The sequence below is a fragment of the Mya arenaria genome, chromosome 6 (assembly GCF_026914265.1).
Source record: "Mya arenaria isolate MELC-2E11 chromosome 6, ASM2691426v1".
Lineage (NCBI taxonomy): Eukaryota > Metazoa > Mollusca > Bivalvia > Myida > Myidae > Mya > Mya arenaria.
In genome coordinates, this window is record NC_069127.1 from 62,027,105 (window position 1) to 62,049,825 (window position 22,721).

The window sequence follows — 22,721 nt, forward strand, 5'->3', positions numbered from 1 at the left end:
GGTGTTATTATTATTATCATCATTTTTAACCTTATTATCATTAAAGTATTGTTATATTTTTATCATTAGTAGTATTATAGTCAATGTATCATTCTTCTCATTATTATTATTATGCATGCTATCAAAATAAATATTATGAAATAATCACTTTTTGTATTTAAAAATATGTATACATTTCCCCAAACTATCGATGTATAGAGACAGTGTTATTCAATGATTAATCCACTCCATATACATGTATTTATTAAAATGACTATTAAATGCAACATTTACTTGTGGGGACGTTCTTCTGAACGTTTTGACTAGCTCCTGGGGATATTTTTATCTGGCGTGAGACCTCAGTTGTTTAAACTATATGTTTCATATAGACACTAACCTGGCTTTTCACTTTAAAACAGTCCCATTTGAAAAACAAGTAACTGGTTGCTGTACAACAGTCCAAGACACAACATTTAATCACAAGCAAAAAAATATTAGGTTGACCAATGAAGTGTCTCTAGAAATTAAGTAGAAATACATGATCCTGAGGTCAAGACGGAAAAGTGCTACAAACAAACAATTTACACAGTTCCACGGGAAATGATTTTTTTTCCAATAATTATAGTGGAAACTAACAATTTCTGCAATAGAGTGTCAACTTCAGTCAAGTTCTCTGCAAAAAGAACATTTTTTGCTTCTTTTTCATTCAATTTTAATAAAATATTGATACTTGAACACAAGCACTCTTTGTTTCTGTATTCACATCCGGATCTTGGTCAACGGGGGGCAGATAACTGTGGTCTTGAGCCTATTTAAGCAACATTTTTTCAGAAACAGACTTCAAAACTCCTATAGTTCAGCTTCAGGCTATATGCAACACATACTGAAAGTTTGGCAATGATATATCAAACACTAAATGAATGAGACAAGTATTAGCACCTGTGGTATTTTCATAAAAAGCAGAAACAGCCATTTCCCTCAAATGTTAAGCCGCAAACCTTTGAAGAGCCATTATTTCCTTATGCATTGGAATAATTTGACCAAGTAAAGTTTTCCTTGTAGCTTTTAATGGTGTCTATAGAACAGCACCACAAAACTGGCCTGCCTACTCTTTTAAGATTTTTTCTAAGCAAAATAAGGTTTTTCCACTTCATCGGCTTAGTGTTTTATATAAAAAATGACATAGAGCCCAACTGAAATGCCTCAACTTGTCAAAATTTTGCTTTTCTGGTCCACTTATATACAAAGGTAACAGAACTGTTCAGTTTAACACAAGAAATTTAGTGATAATGTGTTAATAGACAGTCTAAACAACACTATATGCCAAATTGTTGGCTTCCGGGACAAATGGCGCAACAAAGGAAATGGCAAAAAACACACCAAAACTTAAAGATTCATGACAACTGCTAGTGTTTTCATGTATGAGGTGGCTACATGATGTAGAAAATGCAGAGATAGCATTATTATGCCCATTTTTAAAAAAAATTTACTTTAAGAATCTGTTTTGAAGGCTAGATTTGGCATTAAATTCAGAGTACAGCACTTCACTATTGTCTATAAGATGCTTATTTACACCTGATTTGCTATAAATCTCACTCATTGGAATCATTTACACACAAACAAGCACTACAGAGTTGACTAACATCTTCATTCTTCTGAAATATTGGATTCAGAGCTGCATCTCCTGGATTCAGATTGCAGGACTACCGCCTGGGGAAAAGGCCGCAGCTAACTGGAGCTTATTGGCACATCATGATCTGCAAGCAAGACACAAAAGCAATGTTTTACACAAATAAAACTATCTGCCACTACTGTTAAAGTTTGAAAAAGGCCTGTAAACACTCATTTGAGGCATACACAACCTTTAATATAGTCATAAATGTGATAAATATGCAGAAAAGTTCATGAATTCAAAGATTTTCAGGACAAATTTAATAGAATATATAGTCTTTTGGACATTTTGCAATCAGTTTTTAACAACTCAAAGGTAAACCTCATCTTATTGAGTACCCAGATGCATTTTGCAAGCATTCAAACCAGACATGCTTAGAATTTCTTCTTACTTGGAGATGGTATTCCTTTCTTGAAAATCCTTGCCGAGAGCCGGTATGGAAAACCACAGAGACCACAGTTTTACCAGCACTGGTTCTTGTCCTTGAAAATTCCTCTGTGGCTACAGCAACCAGGCTGGCTATTAAAATAAGCAATAAATTAGGGTTTTTAAAACATTTATACTGTATTAAGGTTGTGTTTTTTAATGCATTAAGGGAAAAGGCTCCATTCTTTATGAAAGCTGCTCACTTTTTATTTATTTTGCCTTGAGAAATGTCAAGTTTTTCAATGAATAAACTGAATAAATGAATGAATTAATGAATATGTATGAATGATTGATAGAATGAATTAATGAATTAATGAAAGGTGGCATTATTTCTTTAAAATTGGGATCTCATTGTGTTGCTGTGATTGTTAAAGTATATGTTTTCTTGTCCATAAGCTGATAATCATATGCACACTAAATAAAACATCATTCTGCATCCTATGTGCAGTAAGTTTTGTTTAATTGCTTATAGAATTTGCAATTATTGTAATGTTTGCTTAAAAGAGCAAACAAAATGTGTGAATAGATGCACAATACAGACCAAAGACTGATACAAGTCAGCAGTTTCATTAGAAAATAATATTATTATCAAAGCCACATCAGAAATGATTGACAACATGAAAGAAATTCATTTAGGAATGGAACAAACAGTCTCAATGGGCTTTTATGACCAAACTGTCTCACTTTGTACTTCAGTTTGGATACCATTTTCTAATATATTATCTTGAAGTACTTACAAATTACAGGATGTTGGCAAACACCAAGTACAGCTTGGCCTCTGGTGGGCAGCTTGGTGGGGGGGGGGGGGGGGGGTTCTTCAACAGACAGTTCCTCCTGGGTCTGCTTCCTATGTTAAAAAAATCCCTCCATTTATACTTTGGAATTGAAAGTGAGGCTTTCATTCATTAGTTACCATCATTTGGAACTATTTTCAAACGTTAAATTGAAAGTGAAAGTAGTTTTTTTTTAAAATGTCAAAAATATATAAGAAAATTATATATTATTAATTTATATTATGTAATATAAGATTTTCACATTTCATACTCAAACACCAATATTCTATGGCTAAGCACTGTCAACTGGCCAAATTTCAACCAGATAGCTGTATAAATTAAGAATTTATAACAATTTAAAATAGGCCACCCCTCCAAAAGCTTCCTCTATATCAGGCGTGAGACCACAGTTATTTTTACTATATGTTTCATATAGACACAAACCTGGCTTTTGACTTTATACACACCCCAATTGAAAAACAAGGACATGGCATCTCTAGAAAAATTCAAGACACAAAATATAATCACAAGAAAACACCATGTTGACCATTGACCCGACTGTCAAAATTGAGTTCAAATACATAACCCTTCCGCCAGGGAGTCAATCGGCTACAAACAACTAATTTTCAGACTTCCACAAGCTATGATTTTTCCAATATTTACATTGAAAACTATCAATTTCTGCAAAAGAGTGTCAAATTCAGTCAAGTTCTCTGCAAAAAGAACATTTTTTGCTTCTTTTTCATTCAATTTTAATAAAATATTGATACTTGAACACAAGCACTCTTGTTTCTGTATTCACATCCGGATCTTGGTCAACGGGGGGCAGATAACTGTGGTCTTGAGCCTATTTAAGCAACATTTTTTCAGAAACAGACTTCAAAACTCCTATAGTTCAGCTTCAGGCTATATGCAACACATACTGAAAGTTTGGCAATGATATATCAAATACTAAATGAATGAGACAAGTATTAGCACCTGTGGTATTTTCATAAAAGGCAGAAACAGCCATTTTCCTCAAATGTTAAGCCGCAAACCTTTGAAGAGCCATTATTTCCTTATGCATTGGAATAATTTGACCAAGTAAAGTTTTCCTTGTAGCTTTTAATGGTGTCTATAGAACAGCACCACAAAACTGGCCTGCCTACTCTTTTAAGATTTTTTTCTAAGCAAAATAAGGTTTTTCCACTTCATCGGCTTAGTGTTTTATATAAAAAATGACATAGAGCCCAACTGAAATGCCTCAACTTGTCAAAATTTTGCTTTTCTGGTCCACTTATATACAAAGGTAACAGAACTGTTCAGTTTAACACAAGAAATTTAGTGATAATGTGTTAATAGACAGTCTAAACAACACTATATGCCAAATTGTTGGCTTCCGGGACAAATGGCGCAACAAAGGAAATGGCAAAAAAACACACCAAAACTTAAAGATTCATGACAACTGCTAGTGTTTTCATGTATGAGGTGGCTACATGATGTAGAAAATGCAGAGATAGCATTATTATGCCCATTTTTAAAAAAAAATTACTTTAAGAATCTGTTTTGAAGGCTAGATTTGGCATTAAATTCAGAGTACAGCACTTCACTATTGTCTATAAGATGCTTATTTACACCTGATTTGCTATAAATCTCACTCATTGGAATCATTTACACACAAACAAGCACTACTGAGTTGACTAACATCTTCATTCTTCTGAAATATTGGATTCAGAGCTGCATCTCCTGGATTCAGATTGCAGGACTACCGCCTGGGGAAAAGGCCGCAGCTAACTGGAGCTTATTGGCACATCATGATCTGCAAGCAAGACACAAAAGCAATGTTTTACACAAATAAAACTATCTGCCACTACTGTTAAAGTTTGAAAAAGGCCTGTAAACACTCATTTGAGGCATACACAACCTTTAATATAGTCATAAATGTGATAAATATGCAGAAAAGTTCATGAATTCAAAGATTTTCAGGACAAATTTAATAGAATATATAGTCTTTTGGACATTTTGCAATCAGTGTTTAACAACTCAAAGGTAAATCTCATCTTATTGAGTACCCAGATGCATTTTGCAAGCATTCAAACCAGACATGCTTAGAATTTCTTCTTACTTGGAGATGGTATTCCTTTCTTGAAAATCCTCGCCGAGAGCCGGTATGGAAAACCACACGAGACCACAGTTTTACCAGCACTGGTTCTTGTCCTTGAAAATTCCTCTGTGGCTACAGCAACCAGGCTGGCTATTAAAATAAGCAATAAATTAGGGTTTTTAAAACATTTATACTGTATTAAGGTTGTGTTTTTTAATGCATTAAGGGAAAAGGCTCCATTCTTTATGAAAGCTGCTCACTTTTTATTTATTTTGCCTTGAGAAATGTCAAGTTTTTCAATGAATAAACTGAATAAATGAATGAATTAATGAATATATATGAATGATTGATAGAATGAATTAATGAATTAATGAAAGGTGGCATTATTTCTTTAAAATTGGGATCTCATTGTGTTGCTGTGATTGTTAAAGTAAATGTTTTCTTGTCCATAAGCTGATAATCATATGCACACTAAATAAAACATCATTCTGCATCCTATGTGCAGTAAGTTTTGTTTAATTGCTTATAGAATTTGCAATTATTGTAATGTTTGCTTAAAAGAGCAAACAAAATGTGTGAATAGATGCACAATACAGACCAAAGACTGATACAAGTCAGCAGTTTCATTAGAAAATAATATTATTATCAAAGCCACATCAGAAATGATTGACAACATGAAAGAAATTCATTTAGGAATGGAACAAACAGTCTCAATGGGCTTTTATGACCAAACTGTCTCACTTTGTACTTCAGTTTGGATACCATTTTCTAATATATTATCTTGAAGTACTTACAAATTACAGGATGTTGGCAAACACCAAGTACAGCTTGGCCTCTGGTGGGCAGCTTGGTGGGGGGGGGGGGTTCTTCAACAGACAGTTCCTCCTGGGTCTGCTTCCTATGTTAAAAAAATCCCTCCATTTATACTTTGGAATTGAAAGTGAGGCTTTCATTCATTAGTTACCATCATTTGGAACTATTTTCAAACATTAAATTGAAAGTGAAAGTAGTTTTTTTTAAAAATGTCAAAAATATATAAGAAAATTATATATTATTAATTTATATTATGTAATATAAGATTTTCACATTTCATACTCAAACACCAATATTCTATGGCTAAGCACTGTCAACTGGCCAAATTTCAACCAGATAGCTGTATAAATTAAGAATTTATAACAATTTAAAATAGGCCACCCCTCCAAAAGCTTCCTCTATATCAAAGCAACATTTTTTCAGAAACAGACTTCAAAACTCCTATAGTTCAGCTTCAGGCTATATGCAACACATACTGAAAGTTTGGCAATGATATATCAAATACTAAATGAATGAGACAAGTATTAGCACCTGTGGTATTTTCATAAAAGGCAGAAACAGCCATTTTCCTCAAATGTTAAGCCGCAAACCTTTGAAGAGCCATTATTTCCTTATGCATTGGAATAATTTGACCAAGTAAAGTTTTCCTTGTAGCTTTTAATGGTGTCTATAGAACAGCACCACAAAACTGGCCTACCTACTCTTTTAAGATTTTTTTCTAAGCAAAATAAGGTTTTTCCACTTCATCGGCTTAGTGTTTTATATAAAAAATGACATAGAGCCCAACTGAAATGCCTCAACTTGTCAAAATTTTGCTTTTCTGGTCCACTTATATACAAAGGTAACAGAACTGTTCAGTTTAACACAAGAAATTTAGTGATAATGTGTTAATAGACAGTCTAAACAACACTATATGCCAAATTGTTGGCTTCCGGGACAAATGGCGCAACAAAGGAAATGGCAAAAAAACACACCAAAACTTAAAGATTCATGACAACTGCTAGTGTTTTCATGTATGAGGTGGCTACATGATGTAGAAAATGCAGAGATAGCATTATTATGCCCATTTTTTAAAAAAAAATTACTTTAAGAATCTGTTTTGAAGGCTAGATTTGGCATTAAATTCAGAGTACAGCACTTCACTATTGTCTATAAGATGCTTATTTACACCTGATTTGCTATAAATCTCACTCATTGGAATCATTTACACACAAACAAGCACTACTGAGTTGACTAACATCTTCATTCTTCTGAAATATTGGATTCAGAGCTGCATCTCCTGGATTCAGATTGCAGGACTACCGCCTGGGGAAAAGGCCGCAGCTAACTGGAGCTTATTGGCACATCATGATCTGCAAGCAAGACACAAAAGCAATGTTTTACACAAATAAAACTATCTGCCACTACTGTTAAAGTTTGAAAAAGGCCTGTAAACACTCATTTGAGGCATACACAACCTTTAATATAGTCATAAATGTGATAAATATGCAGAAAAGTTCATGAATTCAAAGATTTTCAGGACAAATTTAATAGAATATATAGTCTTTTGGACATTTTGCAATCAGTGTTTAACAACTCAAAGGTAAATCTCATCTTATTGAGTACCCAGATGCATTTTGCAAGCATTCAAACCAGACATGCTTAGAATTTCTTCTTACTTGGAGATGGTATTCCTTTCTTGAAAATCCTCGCCGAGAGCCGGTATGGAAAACCACACGAGACCACAGTTTTACCAGCACTGGTTCTTGTCCTTGAAAATTCCTCTGTGGCTACAGCAACCAGGCTGGCTATTAAAATAAGCAATAAATTAGGGTTTTTAAAACATTTATACTGTATTAAGGTTGTGTTTTTTAATGCATTAAGGGAAAAGGCTCCATTCTTTATGAAAGCTGCTCACTTTTTATTTATTTTGCCTTGAGAAATGTCAAGTTTTTCAATGAATAAACTGAATAAATGAATGAATTAATGAATATATATGAATGATTGATAGAATGAATTAATGAATTAATGAAAGGTGGCATTATTTCTTTAAAATTGGGATCTCATTGTGTTGCTGTGATTGTTAAAGTATATGTTTTCTTGTCCATAAGCTGATAATCATATGCACACTAAATAAAACATCATTCTGCATCCTATGTGCAGTAAGTTTTGTTTAATTGCTTATAGAATTTGCAATTATTGTAATGTTTGCTTAAAAGAGCAAACAAAATGTGTGAATAGATGCACAATACAGACCAAAGACTGATACAAGTCAGCAGTTTCATTAGAAAATAATATTATTATCAAAGCCACATCAGAAATGATTGACAACATGAAAGAAATTCATTTAGGAATGGAACAAACAGTCTCAATGGGCTTTTATGACCAAACTGTCTCACTTTGTACTTCAGTTTGGATACCATTTTCTAATATATTATCTTGAAGTACTTACAAATTACAGGATGTTGGCAAACACCAAGTACAGCTTGGCCTCTGGTGGGCAGCTTGGTGGGGGGGGGAGGTTCTTCAACAGACAGTTCCTCCTGGGTCTGCTTCCTATGTTAAAAAAATCCCTCCATTTATACTTTGGAATTGAAAGTGAGGCTTTCATTCATTAGTTACCATCATTTGGAACTATTTTCAACGTTAAATTGAAAGTGAAAGTAGTTTTTTTTAAAAATGTCAAAAATATATAAGAAAATTATATATTATTAATTTATATTATGTAATATAAGATTTTCACATTTCATACTCAAACACCAATATTCTATGGCTAAGCACTGTCAACTGGCCAAATTTCAACCAGATAGCTGTATAAATTAAGAATTTATAACAATTTAAAATAGGCCACCCCTCCAAAAGCTTCCTCTATATCAAAGCAACATTTTTTCAGAAACAGACTTCAAAACTCCTATAGTTCAGCTTCAGGCTATATGCAACACATACTGAAAGTTTGGCAATGATATATCAAATACTAAATGAATGAGACAAGTATTAGCACCTGTGGTATTTTCATAAAAGGCAGAAACAGCCATTTTCCTCAAATGTTAAGCCGCAAACCTTTGAAGAGCCATTATTTCCTTATGCATTGGAATAATTTGACCAAGTAAAGTTTTCCTTGTAGCTTTTAATGGTGTCTATAGAACAGCACCACAAAACTGGCCTGCCTACTCTTTTAAGATTTTTTTCTAAGCAAAATAAGGTTTTTTCCACTTCATCGGCTTAGTGTTTTATATAAAAAATGACATAGAGCCCAACTGAAATGCCTCAACTTGTCAAAATTTTGCTTTTCTGGTCCACTTATATACAAAGGTAACAGAACTGTTCAGTTTAACACAAGAAATTTAGTGATAATGTGTTAATAGACAGTCTAAACAACACTATATGCCAAATTGTTGGCTTCCGGGACAAATGGCGCAACAAAGGAAATGGCAAAAAACACACCAAAACTTAAAGATTCATGACAACTGCTAGTGTTTTCATGTATGAGGTGGCTACATGATGTAGAAAATGCAGAGATAGCATTATTATGCCCATTTTTAAAAAAAAAATACTTTAAGAATCTGTTTTGAAGGCTAGATTTGGCATTAAATTCAGAGTACAGCACTTCACTATTGTCTATAAGATGCTTATTTACACCTGATTTGCTATAAATCTCACTCATTGGAATCATTTACACACAAACAAGCACTACTGAGTTGACTAACATCTTCATTCTTCTGAAATATTGGATTCAGAGCTGCATCTCCTGGATTCAGATTGCAGGACTACCGCCTGGGGAAAAGGCCGCAGCTAACTGGAGCTTATTGGCACATCATGATCTGCAAGCAAGACACAAAAGCAATGTTTTACACAAATAAAACTATCTGCCACTACTGTTAAAGTTTGAAAAAAGGCCTGTAAACACTCATTTGAGGCATACACAACCTTTAATATAGTCATAAATGTGATAAATATGCAGAAAAGTTCATGAATTCAAAGATTTTCAGGACAAATTTAATAGAATATATAGTCTTTTGGACATTTTGCAATCAGTGTTTAACAACTCAAAGGTAAATCTCATCTTATTGAGTACCCAGATGCATTTTGCAAGCATTCAAACCAGACATGCTTAGAATTTCTTCTTACTTGGAGATGGTATTCCTTTCTTGAAAATCCTCGCCGAGAGCCGGTATGGAAAACCACACGAGACCACAGTTTTACCAGCACTGGTTCTTGTCCTTGAAAATTCCTCTGTGGCTACAGCAACCAGGCTGGCTATTAAAATAAGCAATAAATTAGGGTTTTTAAAACATTTATACTGTATTAAGGTTGTGTTTTTTAATGCATTAAGGGAAAAGGCTCCATTCTTTATGAAAGCTGCTCACTTTTTATTTATTTTGCCTTGAGAAATGTCAAGTTTTTCAATGAATAAACTGAATAAATGAATGAATTAATGAATATATATGAATGATTGATAGAATGAATTAATGAATTAATGAAAGGTGGCATTATTTCTTTAAAATTGGGATCTCATTGTGTTGCTGTGATTGTTAAAGTATATGTTTTCTTGTCCATAAGCTGATAATCATATGCACACTAAATAAAACATCATTCTGCATCCTATGTGCAGTAAGTTTTGTTTAATTGCTTATAGAATTTGCAATTATTGTAATGTTTGCTTAAAAGAGCAAACAAAATGTGTGAATAGATGCACAATACAGACCAAAGACTGATACAAGTCAGCAGTTTCATTAGAAAATAATATTATTATCAAAGCCACATCAGAAATGATTGACAACATGAAAGAAATTCATTTAGGAATGGAACAAACAGTCTCAATGGGCTTTTATGACCAAACTGTCTCACTTTGTACTTCAGTTTGGATACCATTTTCTAATATATTATCTTGAAGTACTTACAAATTACAGGATGTTGGCAAACACCAAGTACAGCTTGGCCTCTGGTGGGCAGCTTGGTGGGGGGGGGGAGGTTCTTCAACAGACAGTTCCTCCTGGGTCTGCTTCCTATGTTAAAAAAATCCCTCCATTTATACTTTGGAATTGAAAGTGAGGCTTTCATTCATTAGTTACCATCATTTGGAACTATTTTCAAACGTTAAATTGAAAGTGAAAGTAGTTTTTTTTAAAAATGTCAAAAATATATAAGAAAATTATATATTATTAATTTATATTATGTAATATAAGATTTTCACATTTCATACTCAAACACCAATATTCTATGGCTAAGCACTGTCAACTGGCCAAATTTCAACCAGATAGCTGTATAAATTAAGAATTTATAACAATTTAAAATAGGCCACCCCTCCAAAAGCTTCCTCTATATCAATTTAAGCAACATTTTTTCAGAAACAGACTTCAAAACTCCTATAGTTCAGCTTCAGGCTATATGCAACACATACTGAAAGTTTGGCAATGATATATCAAATACTAAATGAATGAGACAAGTATTAGCACCTGTGGTATTTTCATAAAAGGCAGAAACAGCCATTTTCCTCAAATGTTAAGCCGCAAACCTTTGAAGAGCCATTATTTCCTTATGCATTGGAATAATTTGACCAAGTAAAGTTTTCCTTGTAGCTTTTAATGGTGTCTATAGAACAGCACCACAAAACTGGCCTGCCTACTCTTTTAAGATTTTTTTCTAAGCAAAATAAGGTTTTTCCACTTCATCGGCTTAGTGTTTTATATAAAAAATGACATAGAGCCCAACTGAAATGCCTCAACTTGTCAAAATTTTGCTTTTCTGGTCCACTTATATACAAAGGTAACAGAACTGTTCAGTTTAACACAAGAAATTTAGTGATAATGTGTTAATAGACAGTCTAAACAACACTATATGCCAAATTGTTGGCTTCCGGGACAAATGGCGCAACAAAGGAAATGGCAAAAAACACACCAAAACTTAAAGATTCATGACAACTGCTAGTGTTTTCATGTATGAGGTGGCTACATGATGTAGAAAATGCAGAGATAGCATTATTATGCCCATTTTTAAAAAAAAATTACTTTAAGAATCTGTTTTGAAGGCTAGATTTGGCATTAAATTCAGAGTACAGCACTTCACTATTGTCTATAAGATGCTTATTTACACCTGATTTGCTATAAATCTCACTCATTGGAATCATTTACACACAAACAAGCACTACTGAGTTGACTAACATCTTCATTCTTCTGAAATATTGGATTCAGAGCTGCATCTCCTGGATTCAGATTGCAGGACTACCGCCTGGGGAAAAGGCCGCAGCTAACTGGAGCTTATTGGCACATCATGATCTGCAAGCAAGACACAAAAGCAATGTTTTACACAAATAAAACTATCTGCCACTACTGTTAAAGTTTGAAAAAGGCCTGTAAACACTCATTTGAGGCATACACAACCTTTAATATAGTCATAAATGTGATAAATATGCAGAAAAGTTCATGAATTCAAAGATTTTCAGGACAAATTTAATAGAATATATAGTCTTTTGGACATTTTGCAATCAGTGTTTAACAACTCAAAGGTAAATCTCATCTTATTGAGTACCCAGATGCATTTTGCAAGCATTCAAACCAGACATGCTTAGAATTTCTTCTTACTTGGAGATGGTATTCCTTTCTTGAAAATCCTCGCCGAGAGCCGGTATGGAAAACCACACGAGACCACAGTTTTACCAGCACTGGTTCTTGTCCTTGAAAATTCCTCTGTGGCTACAGCAACCAGGCTGGCTATTAAAATAAGCAATAAATTAGGGTTTTTAAAACATTTATACTGTATTAAGGTTGTGTTTTTTAATGCATTAAGGGAAAAGGCTCCATTCTTTATGAAAGCTGCTCACTTTTTATTTATTTTGCCTTGAGAAATGTCAAGTTTTTCAATGAATAAACTGAATAAATGAATGAATTAATGAATATATATGATTGATAGAATGAATTAATGAATTAATGAAAGGTGGCATTATTTCTTTAAAATTGGGATCTCATTGTGTTGCTGTGATTGTTAAAGTATATGTTTTCTTGTCCATAAGCTGATAATCATATGCACACTAAATAAAACATCATTCTGCATCCTATGTGCAGTAAGTTTTGTTTAATTGCTTATAGAATTTGCAATTATTGTAATGTTTGCTTAAAAGAGCAAACAAAATGTGTGAATAGATGCACAATACAGACCAAAGACTGATACAAGTCAGCAGTTTCATTAGAAAATAATATTATTATCAAAGCCACATCAGAAATGATTGACAACATGAAAGAAATTCATTTAGGAATGGAACAAACAGTCTCAATGGGCTTTTATGACCAAACTGTCTCACTTTGTACTTCAGTTTGGATACCATTTTCTAATATATTATCTTGAAGTACTTACAAATTACAGGATGTTGGCAAACACCAAGTACAGCTTGGCCTCTGGTGGGCAGCTTGGTGGGGGGGGGGGGGGGGTTCTTCAACAGACAGTTCCTCCTGGGTCTGCTTCCTATGTTAAAAAAATCCCTCCATTTATACTTTGGAATTGAAAGTGAGGCTTTCATTCATTAGTTACCATCATTTGGAACTATTTTCAAACATTAAATTGAAAGTGAAAGTAGTTTTTTTTTAAAATGTCAAAAATATATAAGAAAATTATATATTATTAATTTATATTATGTAATATAAGATTTTCACATTTCATACTCAAACACCAATATTCTATGGCTAAGCACTGTCAACTGGCCAAATTTCAACCAGATAGCTGTATAAATTAAGAATTTATAACAATTTAAAATAGGCCACCCCTCCAAAAGCTTCCTCTATATCAATTTAAGCAACATTTTTTCAGAAACAGACTTCAAAACTCCTATAGTTCAGCTTCAGGCTATATGCAACACATACTGAAAGTTTGGCAATGATATATCAAATACTAAATGAATGAGACAAGTATTAGCACCTGTGGTATTTTCATAAAAGGCAGAAACAGCCATTTTCCTCAAATGTTAAGCCGCAAACCTTTGAAGAGCCATTATTTCCTTATGCATTGGAATAATTTGACCAAGTAAAGTTTTCCTTGTAGCTTTTAATGGTGTCTATAGAACAGCACCACAAAACTGGCCTGCCTACTCTTTTAAGATTTTTTTCTAAGCAAAATAAGGTTTTTCCACTTCATCGGCTTAGTGTTTTATATAAAAAATGACATAGAGCCCAACTGAAATGCCTCAACTTGTCAAAATTTTGCTTTTCTGGTCCACTTATATACAAAGGTAACAGAACTGTTCAGTTTAACACAAGAAATTTAGTGATAATGTGTTAATAGACAGTCTAAACAACACTATATGCCAAATTGTTGGCTTCCGGGACAAATGGCGCAACAAAGGAAATGGCAAAAAACACACCAAAACTTAAAGATTCATGACAACTGCTAGTGTTTTCATGTATGAGGTGGCTACATGATGTAGAAAATGCAGAGATAGCATTATTATGCCCATTTTTAAAAAAAAATTACTTTAAGAATCTGTTTTGAAGGCTAGATTTGGCATTAAATTCAGAGTACAGCACTTCACTATTGTCTATAAGATGCTTATTTACACCTGATTTGCTATAAATCTCACTCATTGGAATCATTTACACACAAACAAGCACTACTGAGTTGACTAACATCTTCATTCTTCTGAAATATTGGATTCAGAGCTGCATCTCCTGGATTCAGATTGCAGGACTACCGCCTGGGGAAAAGGCCGCAGCTAACTGGAGCTTATTGGCACATCATGATCTGCAAGCAAGACACAAAAGCAATGTTTTACACAAATAAAACTATCTGCCACTACTGTTAAAGTTTGAAAAAGGCCTGTAAACACTCATTTGAGGCATACACAACCTTTAATATAGTCATAAATGTGATAAATATGCAGAAAAGTTCATGAATTCAAAGATTTTCAGGACAAATTTAATAGAATATATAGTCTTTTGGACATTTTGCAATCAGTGTTTAACAACTCAAAGGTAAATCTCATCTTATTGAGTACCCAGATGCATTTTGCAAGCATTCAAACCAGACATGCTTAGAATTTCTTCTTACTTGGAGATGGTATTCCTTTCTTGAAAATCCTCGCCGAGAGCCGGTATGGAAAACCACACGAGACCACAGTTTTACCAGCACTGGTTCTTGTCCTTGAAAATTCCTCTGTGGCTACAGCAACCAGGCTGGCTATTAAAATAAGCAATAAATTAGGGTTTTTAAAACATTTATACTGTATTAAGGTTGTGTTTTTTAATGCATTAAGGGAAAAGGCTCCATTCTTTATGAAAGCTGCTCACTTTTTATTTATTTTGCCTTGAGAAATGTCAAGTTTTTCAATGAATAAACTGAATAAATGAATGAATTAATGAATATATATGATTGATAGAATGAATTAATGAATTAATGAAAGGTGGCATTATTTCTTTAAAATTGGGATCTCATTGTGTTGCTGTGATTGTTAAAGTATATGTTTTCTTGTCCATAAGCTGATAATCATATGCACACTAAATAAAACATCATTCTGCATCCTATGTGCAGTAAGTTTTGTTTAATTGCTTATAGAATTTGCAATTATTGTAATGTTTGCTTAAAAGAGCAAACAAAATGTGTGAATAGATGCACAATACAGACCAAAGACTGATACAAGTCAGCAGTTTCATTAGAAAATAATATTATTATCAAAGCCACATCAGAAATGATTGACAACATGAAAGAAATTCATTTAGGAATGGAACAAACAGTCTCAATGGGCTTTTATGACCAAACTGTCTCACTTTGTACTTCAGTTTGGATACCATTTTCTAATATATTATCTTGAAGTACTTACAAATTACAGGATGTTGGCAAACACCAAGTACAGCTTGGCCTCTGGTGGGCAGCTTGGTGGGGGGGGGGGGGGGTTCTTCAACAGACAGTTCCTCCTGGGTCTGCTTCCTATGTTAAAAAAATCCCTCCATTTATACTTTGGAATTGAAAGTGAGGCTTTCATTCATTAGTTACCATCATTTGGAACTATTTTCAAACATTAAATTGAAAGTGAAAGTAGTTTTTTTTTAAAATTTCAAAAATATATAAGAAAATTATATATTATTAATTTATATTATGTAATATAAGATTTTCACATTTCATACTCAAACACCAATATTCTATGGCTAAGCACTGTCAACTGGCCAAATTTCAACCAGATAGCTGTATAAATTAAGAATTTATAACAATTTAAAATAGGCCACCCCTCCAAAAGCTTCCTCTATATCAGGCGTGAGACCACAGTTATTTTTACTATATGTTTCATATAGACACTAACCTGGCTTTTGACTTTATACACACCCCAATTGAAAAACAAGGACATGGCATCTCTAGAAAAATTCAAGACACAAAATATAATCACAAGAAAACACCATGTTGACCATTGACCCGACTGTCAAAATTGAGTTCAAATACATAACCCTTCCGCCAGGGAGTCAATCGGCTACAAACAACTAATTTTCAGACTTCCACAAGCTATGATTTTTCCAATATTTACATTGAAAACTATCAATTTCTGCAAAAGAGTGTCAAATTCAGTCAAGTTCTCTGCAAAAAGAACATTTTTTGCTTCTTTTTCATTCAATTTTAATAAAATATTGATACTTGAACACAAGCACTCTTTGTTTCTGTATTCACATCCGGATCTTGGTCAACGGGGGGCAGATAACTGTGGTCTTGAGCCTATTTAAGCAACATTTTTTCAGAAACAGACTTCAAAACTCCTATAGTTCAGCTTCAGGCTATATGCAACACATACTGAAAGTTTGGCAATGATATATCAAATACTAAATGAATGAGACAAGTATTAGCACCTGTGGTATTTTCATAAAAGGCAGAAACAGCCATTTTCCTCAAATGTTAAGCCGCAAACCTTTGAAGAGCCATTATTTCCTTATGCATTGGAATAATTTGACCAAGTAAAGTTTTCCTTGTAGCTTTTAATGGTGTCTATAGAACAGCACCACAAAACTGGCCTGCCTACTCTTTTAAGATTTTTTTCTAAGCAAAATAAGGTTTTTCCACTTCATCGGCTTAGTGTTTTATATAAAAAATGACATAGAGCCCAACTGAAATGCCTCAACTTGTCAAAATTTTGCTTTTCTGGTCCACTTATATACAAAGGTAACAGAACTGTTCAGTTTAACACAAGAAATTTAGTGATAATGTGTTAATAGACAGTCTAAACAACACTATATGCCAAATTGTTGGCTTCCGGGACAAATGGCGCAACAAAGGAAATGGCAAAAAACACACCAAAACTTAAAGATTCATGACAACTGCTAGTGTTTTCATGTATGAGGTGGCTACATGATGTAGAAAATGCAGAGATAGCATTATTATGCCCATTTTTAAAAAAAAAATACTTTAAGAATCTGTTTTGAAGGCTAGATTTGGCATTAAATTCAGAGTACAGCACTTCACTATTGTCTATAAGATGCTTATTTACACCTGATTTGCTATAAATCTCACTCATTGGAATCATTTACACACAAACAAGCACTACTGAGTTGACTAACATCTTCATTCTTCTGAAATATTGGATTCAGAGCTGCATCTCCTGGATTCAGATTGCAGGACTACCGCCTGGGGAAAAGGCCGCAGCTAACTGGAGCTTATTGGCACATCATGATCTGCAAGCAAGACACAAAAGCAATGTTTTACACAAATAAAACTATCTGCCACTACTGTTAAAGTTTGAAAAAGGCCTGTAAACACTCATTTGAGGCATACACAACCTTTAATATAGTCATAAATGTGATAAATATGCAGAAAAGTTCATGAATTCAAAGATTTTCAGGACAAATTTAATAGAATATATAGTCTTTTGGACATTTTGCAATCAGTGTTTAACAACTCAAAGGTAAATCTCATCTTATTGAGTACCCAGATGCATTTTGCAAGCATTCAAACCAGACATGCTTAGAATTTCTTCTTACTTGGAGATGGTATTCCTTTCTTGAAAATCCTCGCCGAGAGCCGGTATGGAAAACCACACGAGACCACAGTTTTACCAGCACTGGTTCTTGTCCTTGAAAATTCCTCTGTGGCTACAGCAACCAGGCTGGCTATTAAAATAAGCAATAAATTAGGGTTTTTAAAACATTTATACTGTATTAAGGTTGTGTTTTTTAATGCATTAAGGGAAAAGGCTCCATTCTTTATGAAAGCTGCTCACTTTTTATTTATTTTGCCTTGAGAAATGTCAAGTTTTTCAATGAATAAACTGAATAAATGAATGAATTAATGAATATATATGAATGATTGATAGAATGAATTAATGAATTAATGAAAGGTGGCATTATTTCTTTAAAATTGGGATCTCATTGTGTTGCTGTGATTGTTAAAGTATATGTTTTCTTGTCCATAAGCTGATAATCATATGCACACTAAATAAAACATCATTCTGCATCCTATGTGCAGTAAGTTTTGTTTAATTGCTTATAGAATTTGCAATTATTGTAATGTTTGCTTAAAAGAGCAAACAAAATGTGTGAATAGATGCACAATACAGACCAAAGACTGATACAAGTCAGCAGTTTCATTAGAAAATAATATTATTATCAAAGCCACATCAGAAATGATTGACAACATGAAAGAAATTCATTTAGGAATGGAACAAACAGTCTCAATGGGCTTTTATGACCAAACTGTCTCACTTTGTACTTCAGTTTGGATACCATTTTCTAATATATTATCTTGAAGTACTTACAAATTACAGGATGTTGGCAAACACCAAGTACAGCTTGGCCTCTGGTGGGCAGCTTGGTGGGGGGGGGGGGTTCTTCAACAGACAGTTCCTCCTGGGTCTGCTTCCTATGTTAAAAAAATCCCTCCATTTATACTTTGGAATTGAAAGTGAGGCTTTCATTCATTAGTTACCATCATTTGGAACTATTTTCAAACATTAAATTGAAAGTGAAAGTAGTTTTTTTTTAAAAATGTCAAAAATATATAAGAAAATTATATATTATTAATTTATATTATGTAATATAAGATTTTCACATTTCATACTCAAACACCAATATTCTATGGCTAAGCACTGTCAACTGGCCAAATTTCAACCAGATAGCTGTATAAATTAAGAATTTATAACAATTTAAAATAGGCCACCCCTCCAAAAGCTTCCTCTATATCAAAGCAACATTTTTTCAGAAACAGACTTCAAAACTCCTATAGTTCAGCTTCAGGCTATATGCAACACATACTGAAAGTTTGGCAATGATATATCAAATACTAAATGAATGAGACAAGTATTAGCACCTGTGGTATTTTCATAAAAGGCAGAAACAGCCATTTTCCTCAAATGTTAAGCCGCAAACCTTTGAAGAGCCATTATTTCCTTATGCATTGGAATAATTTGACCAAGTAAAGTTTTCCTTGTAGCTTTTAATGGTGTCTATAGAACAGCACCACAAAACTGGCCTGCCTACTCTTTTAAGATTTTTTTCTAAGCAAAATAAGGTTTTTCCACTTCATCGGCTTAGTGTTTTATATAAAAAATGACATAGAGCCCAACTGAAATGCCTCAACTTGTCAAAATTTTGCTTTTCTGGTCCACTTATATACAAAGGTAACAGAACTGTTCAGTTTAACACAAGAAATTTAGTGATTATGTGTTAATAGACAGTCTAAACAACACTATATGCCAAATTGTTGGCTTCCGGGACAAATGGCGCAACAAAGGAAATGGCAAAAAACACACCAAAACTTAAAGATTCATGACAACTGCTAGTGTTTTCATGTATGAGGTGGCTACATGATGTAGAAAATGCAGAGATAGCATTATTATGCCCATTTTTAAAAAAAAAATACTTTAAGAATCTGTTTTGAAGGCTAGATTTGGCATTAAATTCAGAGTACAGCACTTCACTATTGTCTATAAGATGCTTATTTACACCTGATTTGCTATAAATCTCACTCATTGGAATCATTTACACACAAACAAGCACTACTGAGTTGACTAACATCTTCATTCTTCTGAAATATTGGATTCAGAGCTGCATCTCCTGGATTCAGATTGCAGGACTACCGCCTGGGGAAAAGGCCGCAGCTAACTGGAGCTTATTGGCACATCATGATCTGCAAGCAAGACACAAAAGCAATGTTTTACACAAATAAAACTATCTGCCACTACTGTTAAAGTTTGAAAAAGGCCTGTAAACACTCATTTGAGGCATACACAACCTTTAATATAGTCATAAATGTGATAAATATGCAGAAAAGTTCATGAATTCAAAGATTTTCAGGACAAATTTAATAGAATATATAGTCTTTTGGACATTTTGCAATCAGTGTTTAACAACTCAAAGGTAAATCTCATCTTATTGAGTACCCAGATGCATTTTGCAAGCATTCAAACCAGACATGCTTAGAATTTCTTCTTACTTGGAGATGGTATTCCTTTCTTGAAAATCCTCGCCGAGAGCCGGTATGGAAAACCACACGAGACCACAGTTTTACCAGCACTGGTTCTTGTCCTTGAAAATTCCTCTGTGGCTACAGCAACCAGGCTGGCTATTAAAATAAGCAATAAATTAGGGTTTTTAAAACATTTATACTGTATTAAGGTTGTGTTTTTTAATGCATTAAGGGAAAAGGCTCCATTCTTTATGAAAGCTGCTCACTTTTTATTTATTTTGCCTTGAGAAATGTCAAGTTTTTCAATGAATAAACTGAATAAATGAATGAATTAATGAATATATATGAATGATTGATAGAATGAATTAATGAATTAATGAAAGGTGGCATTATTTCTTTAAAATTGGGATCTCATTGTGTTGCTGTGATTGTTAAAGTATATGTTTTCTTGTCCATAAGCTGATAATCATATGCACACTAAATAAAACATCATTCTGCATCCTATGTGCAGTAAGTTTTGTTTAATTGCTTATAGAATTTGCAATTATTGTAATGTTTGCTTAAAAGAGCAAACAAAATGTGTGAATAGATGCACAATACAGACCAAAGACTGATACAAGTCAGCAGTTTCATTAGAAAATAATATTATTATCAAAGCCACATCAGAAATGATTGACAACATGAAAGAAATTCATTTAGGAATGGAACAAACAGTCTCAATGGGCTTTTATGACCAAACTGTCTCACTTTGTACTTCAGTTTGGATACCATTTTCTAATATATTATCTTGAAGTACTTACAAATTACAGGATGTTGGCAAACACCAAGTACAGCTTGGCCTCTGGTGGGCAGCTTGGTGGGGGGGGGGGGGTTCTTCAACAGACAGTTCCTCCTGGGTCTGCTTCCTATGTTAAAAAAATCCCTCCATTTATACTTTGGAATTGAAAGTGAGGCTTTCATTCATTAGTTACCATCATTTGGAACTATTTTCAAACATTAAATTGAAAGTGAAAGTAGTTTTTTTTTAAAAATGTCAAAAATATATAAGAAAATTATATATTATTAATTTATATTATGTAATATAAGATTTTCACATTTCATACTCAAACACCAATATTCTATGGCTAAGCACTGTCAACTGGCCAAATTTCAACCAGATAGCTGTATAAATTAAGAATTTATAACAATTTAAAATAGGCCACCCCTCCAAAAGCTTCCTCTATATCAAAGCAACATTTTTTCAGAAACAGACTTCAAAACTCCTATAGTTCAGCTTCAGGCTATATGCAACACATACTGAAAGTTTGGCAATGATATATCAAATACTAAATGAATGAGACAAGTATTAGCACCTGTGGTATTTTCATAAAAGGCAGAAACAGCCATTTTCCTCAAATGTTAAGCCGCAAACCTTTGAAGAGCCATTATTTCCTTATGCATTGGAATAATTTGACCAAGTAAAGTTTTCCTTGTAGCTTTTAATGGTGTCTATAGAACAGCACCACAAAACTGGCCTGCCTACTCTTTTAAGATTTTTTTCTAAGCAAAATAAGGTTTTTCCACTTCATCGGCTTAGTGTTTTATATAAAAAATGACATAGAGCCCAACTGAAATGCCTCAACTTGTCAAAATTTTGCTTTTCTGGTCCACTTATATACAAAGGTAACAGAACTGTTCAGTTTAACACAAGAAATTTAGTGATAATGTGTTAATAGACAGTCTAAACAACACTATATGCCAAATTGTTGGCTTCCGGGACAAATGGCGCAACAAAGGAAATGGCAAAAAACACACCAAAACTTAAAGATTCATGACAACTGCTAGTGTTTTCATGTATGAGGTGGCTACATGATGTAGAAAATGCAGAGATAGCATTATTATGCCCATTTTTAAAAAAAAAATACTTTAAGAATCTGTTTTGAAGGCTAGATTTGGCATTAAATTCAGAGTACAGCACTTCACTATTGTCTATAAGATGCTTATTTACACCTGATTTGCTATAAATCTCACTCATTGGAATCATTTACACACAAACAAGCACTACTGAGTTGACTAACATCTTCATTCTTCTGAAATATTGGATTCAGAGCTGCATCTCCTGGATTCAGATTGCAGGACTACCGCCTGGGGAAAAGGCCGCAGCTAACTGGAGCTTATTGGCACATCATGATCTGCAAGCAAGACACAAAAGCAATGTTTTACACAAATAAAACTATCTGCCACTACTGTTAAAGTTTGAAAAAGGCCTGTAAACACTCATTTGAGGCATACACAACCTTTAATATAGTCATAAATGTGATAAATATGCAGAAAAGTTCATGAATTCAAAGATTTTCAGGACAAATTTAATAGAATATATAGTCTTTTGGACATTTTGCAATCAGTGTTTAACAACTCAAAGGTAAATCTCATCTTATTGAGTACCCAGATGCATTTTGCAAGCATTCAAACCAGACATGCTTAGAATTTCTTCTTACTTGGAGATGGTATTCCTTTCTTGAAAATCCTCGCCGAGAGCCGGTATGGAAAACCACACGAGACCACAGTTTTACCAACACTGGTTCTTGTCCTTGAAAATTCCTCTGTGGCTACAGCAACCAGGCTGGCTATTAAAATAAGCAATAAATTAGGGTTT

General features: G+C 33.6%; 1 long non-coding RNA gene across 2 annotated transcripts; it reads right to left on the minus strand.

The window, feature by feature from the left end:
- Positions 1–2,883: 2,883 nt before the first annotated feature.
- Positions 2,884–22,639, minus strand: LOC128236882 (uncharacterized). 2 transcript variants are annotated; one of them, XR_008261462.1, is made up of 24 exons: positions 22,564–22,639; positions 22,144–22,257; positions 20,887–20,991; positions 20,114–20,242; positions 19,694–19,807; positions 18,438–18,541; positions 17,665–17,793; positions 17,245–17,358; positions 15,528–15,634; positions 14,759–14,887; positions 14,339–14,452; positions 13,076–13,183; positions 12,307–12,435; positions 11,887–12,000; positions 10,627–10,731; positions 9,854–9,982; positions 9,433–9,546; positions 8,178–8,281; positions 7,405–7,533; positions 6,985–7,098; positions 5,728–5,831; positions 4,955–5,083; positions 4,535–4,648; positions 2,884–2,924 (listed from the first exon to the last, which is right to left on the minus strand). It is a non-coding gene; the product is annotated as an uncharacterized LOC128236882 (long non-coding RNA). The 2 variants fall into 2 exon arrangements; XR_008261461.1 differs by lacking the exon at positions 2,884–2,924 and having other exon boundaries at positions 3,662–4,648.
- Positions 22,640–22,721: the final 82 nt, after the last annotated feature.